Genomic DNA, 10746 nt, shown 5'->3' with positions numbered 1-10746 from the left:
GAGCTCAAATAAAGCTTCGGGCCTTGGATGAGCTCTTAGGGACAGTTTTAGACCAAGTAGTTTAAGGTGTGGATCAACAATCTGTGGGGGAGGTTTGCGGTACAAAGCCGCATTATGGAGGGATGTATGTATTTATTTGCGAGTGTGTTGTGGGGGATTGTAATGTAGTGTTATGCGCTGCGTTGCAATTCCATGTATGTATGAACCCGGATTGTATTGTTTTTGAATCTTCTGATTAATAAAATATTTTATTCAATCAAAAAAAAAAAATACGGTCTTCTCTCATGTTCGTTCACCCAGGCACATTTGGGTTACCTACTCTGTTCGACCTTGCAATTTCTGACTATGCCCCTGTCCCTGACCTCTACAATCCCCAAAGAGGACGCAGTTATTTGGCGTTTTCCTACATTTTATACAAGGACCAGGCCTTTTAGGCTGAGCTGCATTCAGTGTGGGACACCTACGTGGGCATGAACGGGGAGCATAAAATGATCCGCAACTATTTTAGGAGACTGGGAAGGTTGTATTATGTCATATGTTGCCAAATGGAAAAAGCAAGTAAATGGACAATATTTTCAGGTGCTACATAATTTGCGGCAGGTGCAACAATGCCTTACGGTTTCTCCATCCGATGCTACCAGGAAGGCTTGGAAGGCAGCTAAAAGTGGTTTTGTTAGGGGGCTGGAAAGATATGAACAATTCAAACAAAGATATACCAATTTGCGTTTTCACAAGTTCGGGAACAAAGCAGGGAAGATGTTAGCCAACCTTGTAAGGCCACAATACATTAACCAAGGTATACTATCTTTACTGATTCCAGAGGGAACAACAGTAATAGACGCTGCAAAAATTAACCCCCTGCTTGCAGACTACTATCATAGGTTGTTTACTAAAAGATCAGGAAAAACAATTTCTGATCCGTCTGATTTTAGCTTTATCCACTTGCACACACTTACATTAGATGATCTAAATTTTTTGAACTTTCCAATCACAGACCAAGAGATACAGGCCACTATTAAAGGACTGGCTAATGGCAAGTCTACAGGGCCGGATGCCTTCACGGCCTAATTCTATAACATAATGGTAGATGATATCCCAAGTGATTTGCATAGTTTGTGTTCTTCTATGTGGAAACAGGGCACTCATTTCCCCTCTGGGACAGAATCGTACATTAAAGTGCTTCCCAAAAAGGGTAGGGACCCTGGACACCCCAAATCGTATCGTCCCATCTCACTAATCAATTTGGACTCCAAGGTCTTATCTAAAACCCTAGCCAATAGACTAGCCTCTGGCCCTTAACAGGTATCAAAACATAAATATATGAATATATATACATGAATATAATATAATTTTTAGGCACAACTCACCGAAATTAGGCTAATATTTAATACATTAAATAATAAACTTTAAAAAAAAATTAAAACAAGAGTGCATAAAAATACTAAAACCTGTAATATAAATGTACAGTAACATGTATAATATATATATTATAACTAAATATATATATTATATAAAGATTTCTTTGTATTGGAAAGAAATCTCGAGTTGGACTTCATTTCACTATTTTAGTGAATAATCCTGCTGCCAGCTCCATACACAAGTATAATCCTAAAGTGTTGCATCTGTATTGATGAGGGAGCTCTACTCACATACACTGTTTTCTGTGTAAAAAACTAATAATTAACTTTGGCTGCAGCTTTATTAGCAATTCTTAGCCTCCTATTTAGAAAATAGTTTTTTCCTGTCATTTTCCGATATCATTTACTTTCATTAATCATTCGGAAATTGCACATAATTTTTAGTAACACAAACATTATTTCACAGATCCAGCTGCATAAAGTTAGAATTATGGCATGATTCACATGTTAATCGCTCCTACTTCTGCTTTGAAAACTCAAAGAAATACTCAACTTTCCAAAATAATGAGAAGTGATACTCTATTCTTCTTTTTATGCTTGGTTCTGATTTGTTCCAAATAGCACCCAATGCACTTGCAGTACCGTGCAGCAAAATGCAAGCTTATGAATGTATTGCACTGAAGTGAATGACTATTGAAGTGAGCAGCAGTGCATTAGCTTGCATTGTGCTGCGTGATATCACAAGTGCATTGGTTGCTATTCAGAACAAATTTGTGCATATGGGTGCCAAACAGAATGAATCTTCTAAGAACTTTACAAGTGCCGAAAATGCTGAATGCACCCTTTTTAGATGCTTTAGGTAACGCATTCAAATTAATAGGCTTCCTGCACGTTCAGAGTACTGGAACATAAATATGATGATAGAAGACTGGAGCCATAGTGTGTAAAAGTGTCCGGTCCTGAGCAAACCTGTGTTGTGTAGGATTTTGATTTTTAGCAATACCAAGCAAAGCCTTGATGGTAGGAGACCGCATCATAAACTACATTTTAAAACACTGTTCCTAAATTTACTTTTGTTTTTTTTTTTGCTATTTTTGCATACACTTCTATACCTGTATGAAATACAATGATCTAAAACACTACACATTTCAACAAGCACAGATGGCGCCGATCGAAAAACAAAGAAGGCCGTGTAACAGATTATATTGTAGTTGCAAGAAGCAGTGTAAACTTACTTTCAATCCTTCAATTCCTCAATTCTCCACAAAAAGAACAGCTTTTTCCTCTCCACTGTGGACTATGGACTGAACACGTGGGGCAAGTGGGTGCCAAGACATAACCCCGCCCACTCCCTTGTCTGGGACACAGCCGGCCAACTTCCACAAGCCAGGATACAAACGGGGGACCTGTTCCACGGCTCTGGCAGGTGCAACCCCCCATCAGTGGGGCCCTTCTCCTGACCTTGCTCGGGGTGGCACCGGCCAGAGCCGTGGACCACCAAAAGGGCCAGAGAAACAAGCTGTCTGGGCGGTATATGGCCTGCGGGCTGTAGTTTGACCATGCCTGACCTAGCCATTGTTAGTATCGACCTCGAAAAGGCATTGGACATTGTGGATGCCTTTGGCTTTTTTCAGTTCTTGAGAGGATAGGCCTTCGAATGAAGTATTTATCATTGCTTTCAATTATGTACCTCTCACCATGTGTCAAAGTCCATACGCCAGGGTTCTTATCAACGAATATACGGTTAGAGAGGAGCACCAGACAGGGTTGCCCTCCCTCTCTGTTAATATTTAATATAGCAATTGAACCTTTGGTTCCTTTTTTTGAAAATTCCCCAGGGTTACATGGGCTAAAAATCCAAAACTGTGAGGTCAAAACAGCATTTTTCACTGACGATATCCTCCTTTTCTCCTCAGACCCATCCAAGGATCTCCAATTCATCCAGAGCACCTTTATTCAGTTCAAACAATGTTTGGGTCTTAAAATAAATGAAGATAAGAGTGAGATTCTTCCCCTAACCAATTACAGTCTGAGTGGGACAGGAGTTCCCCTTTTCTACTTGCCATGGGCTATATTTTGTACTTGGTTATCCGGATAGGAAAACAACCTTCTTCTATTTATGGGTATATTTATCTGCCCCTGATTACCAAGATCCAGGGAGACCTGGAGATGTGGCACAATTTGCCGATATCGTTGTTCGGACAGACACATTTAATTAAAATGATGTTGTTCTCCAAGCTCCTTTACCTCTTACAGACCATACCATTACTTTTACGTAGGGGGGATATGCTACACCTTAACAAACTTTTTTCAAAGTTCATACGGCAAGGTGCCCGGCCCCGAATATCACTACAAAAGCTGTACATAGTTTTGTGTCATCTGTAAACAAGGAAATGGTACTTTAACTGCCAAACTCAATATCATTTATAAAGATGTTAAACAGTAAAGGTCCCAACACTGTTTAACATCCTTATAAATGATATAGAGTTTGGGATTAAAAGTACCATTTCTGTGTTTGCAGATGACACCAAACTATGTAATGTAATTATGTCCATACAGGATGTCTATATTCTACAAGCAGACTTGGATGTACTGCTTGATTGGGCAGCCAAGTGGCAAATGACATTTAATACAGATAAATGTAAAGTTATGCACTTGGGGGCTAACACCATGCATGCTTCATACTGTCTAGGGGGAATACATTTGGGGGAGTCAGAAATGGAAAAGGATTTGGGAGTTCTAGTAGATCATAGACTTAATAACAGCATGCAATGCCAAGCTGCAATATCTAAAGCTAGCAAAGTACTTTCTTGTATTAAAAGAGGAATAGACTGCAGAGATGGAGACATAATCCTGCCCCTGTACAAAGCATTGGTCAGACCACATCTGGAATATGCAGTTCAGTTTTTGGCACCAGTTCACAAAAAGGACATTGTTGAATTGGAGAGAGTGCAGAGAAGGGCAACTAAATTAATAAAAGGAATGGAGGAGCTCAGCAATGAGGAGAGATTAGCTGGCTATTAAGGCTTTAAAGTAAAAATACCAGTGACTGTTGATCAAGGGAACATCCGATTGCCTCATGGAATCAGGAAGGAATTTTTTTCCCGTTGAAGCAAATTGTACCAGGGTTTTTTTGCCTTCCTCTGTACAAACTATGTCTTATAGGGTTTTGTATCTGGGATATGTTTATTTCCTCAGTGGTTGAACTTGATGGACTTATGTCTTTTTTCAACCTAACCTACTATATAACTATGTAACGATATATTTCAGTTTTATTATTATTTTCTCAATTCTTTGTATTTGATTTTAAGTTTGATCTGTTATGTGATATTCACCGCTGTTGTGTCGTAATCCGAGGTTTTTCCTATTAGCGCGCTGACTTGCTTTCTTGATAAAGCATACCTAAACTCAGAAATTTCACTTAACATAAAAGGGTGGACAAACAAAAATTTGTTTGTTTTTTTTTTTTAAAAAAAAGGGTGCAGCACAGTCCCTAATTCTCAAATATGCAGCCTGAGGAGCCTTTTCAGAGAGAAAAGACGTTTTTTTCCAACCTATGTCACCTGATCTCGCGCCTGGGTGGGGTGACGTGGGAGGAAGAACCAGGAAAAAAGAGGGGATGATGGCGGCGCTCTGTGTGCTGGCTCAGAGACGGATGCCGGGGAGACGCAGGACCCGATGGGAGACACCTCTGGATCGATCGACAGCCCTGCGGGATTGAAGGTAAGTGTGTTTTTTTTTAGTTTTGAGCATTTTTCAGATGAAGAAAAGAAATAAAGAGTGGCTTTTTGAAGGCAACCTTCAAGACTAGGTGTTTTAATAAATGGTAAAAAAGTGGACTCCTGACTAAACAAAGTCCGCCTGTGCTATACAAAGTATAGTATATTCAAAAACAAAAAATTGTACAATAAAATACAATATTGTCTTGAGTAGGGATGAGCAAGAAGGCCTCTTGACAGTCTCGTAAAATTTCCTTGAACTTCCAAGGGGTTCGCGAAATTTCAGCGAATCAATTTTGCAAATTTCATTAAAGTCAATAGGCCGACTTTAAACATTATTAGTAAAGCACCTATACATGTTAGAACCAGCAAATTTGCTAGGTAAGTGTAAGAGACCAGTAGCCTCAAGAAAAAAATATGCTGGCAAAATGAAAGCAGGCAAAAAGGATTTAGGATATAGCATATCTTAACGCTATATAAATCCTGTTTATTATTATTATTATTATTATTATTATTAATAATAATAATAATTACTAGCTGGCATCATGACCTGGATGACATGTGTTAGGAATGCCACCCATAAAATTGTGGTTTTCCAGAAAATGGCAGGCAAAGTGACAGCAGGCAAATAGGGTTTTTGAATGATGGACAGCATCCAGAAGGCAGCATAAACATTAGGACATTGAGAAAGGGGGAACTCAACCCACAAGCAACAGTCTCTGCCGCCAAAACAGCAGGAAAACGCACTGCTATTTATTGTACACACCCCTATTGAATTTGTGGGAAAAACATGGAATTTGGACGTCTTTTTGGGAGCGTTGTAGCGTCTGCGTTTCTGAGAGTAGTAGAGTCCCCTGTGGTGAAAGATTTGTTTCCTCTTTTTCAATATCTTCATTTTCATTTTCAGTTGGTATAATATTTTTAGACTTTTGAAATATTGGGTGTTGAATTGTCTGAAATCAGGGGGAAGTTGGAAAACATATTCTGGTTAGTTCTTATCGAACATGGCTTTGAGGGTCAGATTCCTTGCAAACAAGTTGATGTCCTTGCCTAGTGTAAACTTGTCAAGGTTAGTATCTGGACAAAAAGACAATCCCAGTTTCAGCAGGTCTTCCTCTTCCTTTCCTTTCGTAAGAGTGTATGTTGAGAGATTGATTACTTCTAGGCCTGGTCCTCCAGGGACATTTTTTGTAGGTACAGATCCATAGGTCCTATCTTCGGAGTGGGGGATGATAGTGGTAGGGGGTGTACATCTAAAAAAGAGGCTTTGCTTTTGGGTCTTGTACTTGCACGTGCCATCAGTGTAGTAAGGGTAGGTAATGGTAGAAAACACGGAGAAGAGTTAGGGGGGTTTTCGCAAGAGAACGGAGCTAGTGGATGCTAGTGGAGCTAGTCTGCTTTATGAATGTGTGGGATCGCCTGTAGCAACGGGTCAGAAGATAGCAGTGAACCAGACAGCAGACTATAAAATTGCAGTTGAAAAACAGGCTCCGTCTTGTTTATTTATTAACACCTAACAAACAAAAGAAATGGCTCGGCTGACCAACTATATACCTTTACTGAGATAGTGCCTCTCTAACAGTAAAGCAGTACCAATACAAGGCAGTCTTTAGATAACAAAATAAGCATGTTCCACTCACATGTAATAGTTGCTTTAGCAAGGCAGAGCTCTGTTCCTTCACAGAGCTGGGAACTAACTGAGCTCCCGTCTGACTAATTACCTCCTCTTGAATTGCACCTGAGTGCAGGTGCACATATCCCAATCAGGATTGGCCAAGGGTGGCTTCACTTTCCTTGGCTGGCTCCAGGGCCCTAAAAAACGTTTTTTTTCTCTTAAAAACCTCTACAAACAAATGACCACTCTGTTTCCCTGGAGCCTTTAATACAGGTAATACTCAGTCTGGGTGCTACATATACCTCATCCCAGACCTTTTCTGATAGGCACTGCAAGACCCTGTCACATATCCCCCCCCCTGACACTAACCAGTGGGGCTGGACACTACCTACCCACAAACAGTGAGTTCTAGAGAGGGCGTCTGCATTATCCTGTAATTTTCCTGCCCGATGCTCTACGGTGAAATTGAAATTTTGCAGGGACAAGAACCATCGGGTCACCCGAGCATTTCTCTCTTTTGCTTGCGACATCCATGTAAGAGGCGAATGGTCTGTATTTAGTTTAAACCACCTGCCAAGAAGGTAGTAGCATAGGGACTCCAGTGTCCACCTAATTGCCAGGCACTCCTGCTCAACAATGCTTTCTCTCTGTTGGGGTCAATTTTCTGCTCAGAAACACCACAAGTGTTCCTCACTTGCTACAAGTTGGGACAGGACTGCACCCAAACCAACGCTAGCGGCATCAGTTTGCACGAGAAAGGGTTTGCTAAAGTCAGGGGCCACTAGCACAGGCTGCTGACTCAAAGCTCCCTTCAGGGCTTGAAATGCCCTCTCTGCTTCCGGGGTCCATTTTACTATTACTCTGACAAGGGATGAGCGGGCGAATTTATTAAATTCGGTCTTGCAGCGAATTGGGCTATTCTTGCTTACCAAACATGTAGGTGAAAACAGCCTTTCTAAATTCGCCTGGCGAGACCGAATTTTTAGAACCTGCAAGACCAATCAGGGAAGCGGAGCTGTTAGCTCCGCTCCCCTGATTGCTCTTGCATCTTTTTACTAGTTGTATGTGTTCTTGGATAGAGTGAACACAGGAGTCCTGTGTTCCTGGATAGAGAAACTCTATCCAGGAATACATACTAGGGGATCGTTTACTGACAGGAGGATTCTCACAGCTGTATTTAAAAAATGCAGCTGCAATAATCCTCCTATAGTGATTTCTGATGGACCCATCGGAACTTTGAGGAAATTTCTGCGCTAATGCCAGAGGCATTCTCGCTCTTTTCATTTACTGACCCTTTCCCTTTCGGTAAGTCCGTTAATGAGGCTGCCAGAGTGGCAAAATTTGGGACAAACCTCCAGAAGTACCCAATCATCCCGAAGAAAGGTCCGTACCTGCTTTTTGGTCACAGGTTGGGTCAACCTTGTTCAGTAGAGGTTTTACAAGGCCCCGACCTATGGCAAACCCCAGATAATGGGCTTCCTCCATACCGATGGAAAATTTTTTTGGGTTGCAGGAGCCTGCCTTCAGGAAGGCATTTAGAACAGCTTGCACTCAAAGTAGGCAGGGGCAAAGTGCTGATGGGGACTTAATACCTCATCCATAGGCTCCTGAAAAGAAGCTGGAGCCCATTGGAGGCTGAAAGGCATCCATACATACTGCCACAAACCTTGGGGAGTGAAGAAGGCAGTTTTCTCTTTTGCCCCGTCTGTTAACTCCATCTGCCAGTTAAATCCAAAGTGGTAATGTACCTGGCGTTGCCTAGCCTCTCTGTAGGCTCATCTATCCTAGGCATGGGATAAGCGTAATTTTGACACCACATTTAACTTTCAGAAATCATTACAGAACTAAATGGACCCATCTGGCTTTGGTACCAGGACAATGAGGCTGATCTATTCACTTTTTGTCTTTTCAATTATCCCCAGTTTCAACATTTTTGTCCACTTCTTCCTCTACTGCCCGTCTACTGGCTTCAGGAATCCTTTAGTGTTTTAGGTGGACCCACACCTGGGGATTAGTAATAATATCTTGCTTCAGCACCCCCATACATCCTGGCAGATTTGAGAACGCCTCCGGATTCCTCTGCAGAAATTCTTTCACTTCCTGCTTCTGGGATGTTGACAGGGACTTGGCCACCCCTACATCTTGAATGCCTGCCTGGGCTAGGGAAAGAGGGCTGAGGGGTAGCAGACAGGGCCTCCCTATCCTTCCAGGCCTTAATATGGTAAATCTGCTTCTGTTTCCTCTTGTCCGGTTGGTAAATTTTATAGTTTACCTCCCCTACCTTTTCCAATATTTCATATGGCCCTTGTTACGTCGCCAAAAACTTGCTCTCCACTGTGGGGACGAAGACCAATGCACGATCACCCGGGTTGAAAGTGCGAACTTTTGAGGAACGATTATACACCCGGCTTTGAGCCTCCTGAGCTCTTTGTACCGTGTTTCACTGTCTAAGACACTGTCTTATATTTTTTTTGGCTCCCAAAAACACACTAGGTCTTATTTTCGGGGTAGGTCTTAAAAATAAAAATAAAAACTTACCTTTCGGAAGACGCGAGCCCGAGTTCTGGCTTCTGACAGGCGGAGTGCATGTAGTATCACTCCGCCTGTGACAGGAGCCGGAACTAGAAAGAAAGCATCGGCTTGTGCGGCTCCGGAGTGTGCCGCATTCTTTCTGCCGCATGCTTTCTTTCAGTGTCCCGCTGCCTTCACAGGGAAAGAACACGACTCGGTGAGTACTGTCCTCCAGTTTTTAATTTATGTATGCTTTTCTTTTCTTTTTCTCCTCTGACCTGCTGTATGTAGTTAAGGGGGATCTTGAGCAGGGGTGGGCTGGCTGTTACGGACCCCCGAGTGCGGGGGGGGGGGGCTTTAGATTTTTTAGGCTGAATTACAGTTTTGGGTGTTTTTTTTTTCTGAACTGGACAGATTTACACTAGGTCTTATTTTCGGGGTAGGTCTTATATTAGGGCAGGTTTAGAAAATAGTGCTAGGTCTTACTTTCGGGGTAGGTCTTATTTTCGGGAAAACACAGTATGTGTTCTTTCACCAGGGGCATGACTGCCTCGATGCGATCTTGCATTTGGGAAACGTGACCTTTTATGGACTTATAGGGCGTGGCCTCTTGTTCCAAAGTCTCGTTTGCTATGTCAGAGAGTCCCCGAGGGTGCCTTCCGTACACCAGCTCAAAGGGCGAAAACCCTGTGGAGGACTGAGGGACTTCTCAAACCGCAAACATTAAATAAGGAAAGAGACACCCTTTTCCACTACCTTTTATAGCATGCCTTTCAGTGTTTTGTTAAACCGCTTCACCAACCAATCTGTTTTGTGAATGATACACAGATGTGCAGAGCTGCTTAATACCCAATAAATGACACACCTCTTTCATTACTCTGGAAATGAAAGGTGTTCCCTGATCAGTTAAGATCTCCTTGGGAATACGGGTGCGTGTGAACATGTGAAAAAGTCCTCTGGCCGACTTCACCAGGGGCTCCACGAGGTCCATCGCTAATCTCTCAAACGGTACCTCAATTATAGGCAAAGGAACTAGGGGACCTTGGTAGTGGGCTGCTGAGGCTGATAACTGGCAATCTGGATAAGACTCACAGTATCTTTTAACCTCAAAGACGCAAAGACACCTGGCCAAAAGAATCTCTGCAGAATTCATTTCTGGGTTTTCTCCATGGCAAGATGTCCCTCAAGAGCATGTTTATGGGCCTGATCCAATACCATCAGACAGAAAGGTTGGGGTATAATAAGCTGTTCTACCACCTCTCCTCATATCTTATCTACTCGATACAACAACTCGTTTATCACTGCAGAATGAAGGAAAACCTTGTCAGCACCAGGGAACTGGGAGACTCCATTAATTACTTGTACATTTTCCTAGGCCCTGGCCAAGGTGTGATCCTGCAGCTGGGCTGTCCCGAAGTGTTCCCGAGAGACCTTCAAGTCTGGCATGACTGCCTCCTCTACAGTCCCCCCAGCTAAGACCGAGAAAAGGGAAAATCTTAGGTTCTGTGACTACCACGGCATGGCTTTTTAACTCATCACATTC

This window comes from Pyxicephalus adspersus, chromosome 10 (assembly GCF_032062135.1).
Source record: "Pyxicephalus adspersus chromosome 10, UCB_Pads_2.0, whole genome shotgun sequence".
In the NCBI taxonomy this organism is placed as follows: domain Eukaryota; kingdom Metazoa; phylum Chordata; class Amphibia; order Anura; family Pyxicephalidae; genus Pyxicephalus; species Pyxicephalus adspersus.
Note: the sequence above shows the minus strand (reverse complement) of the source record.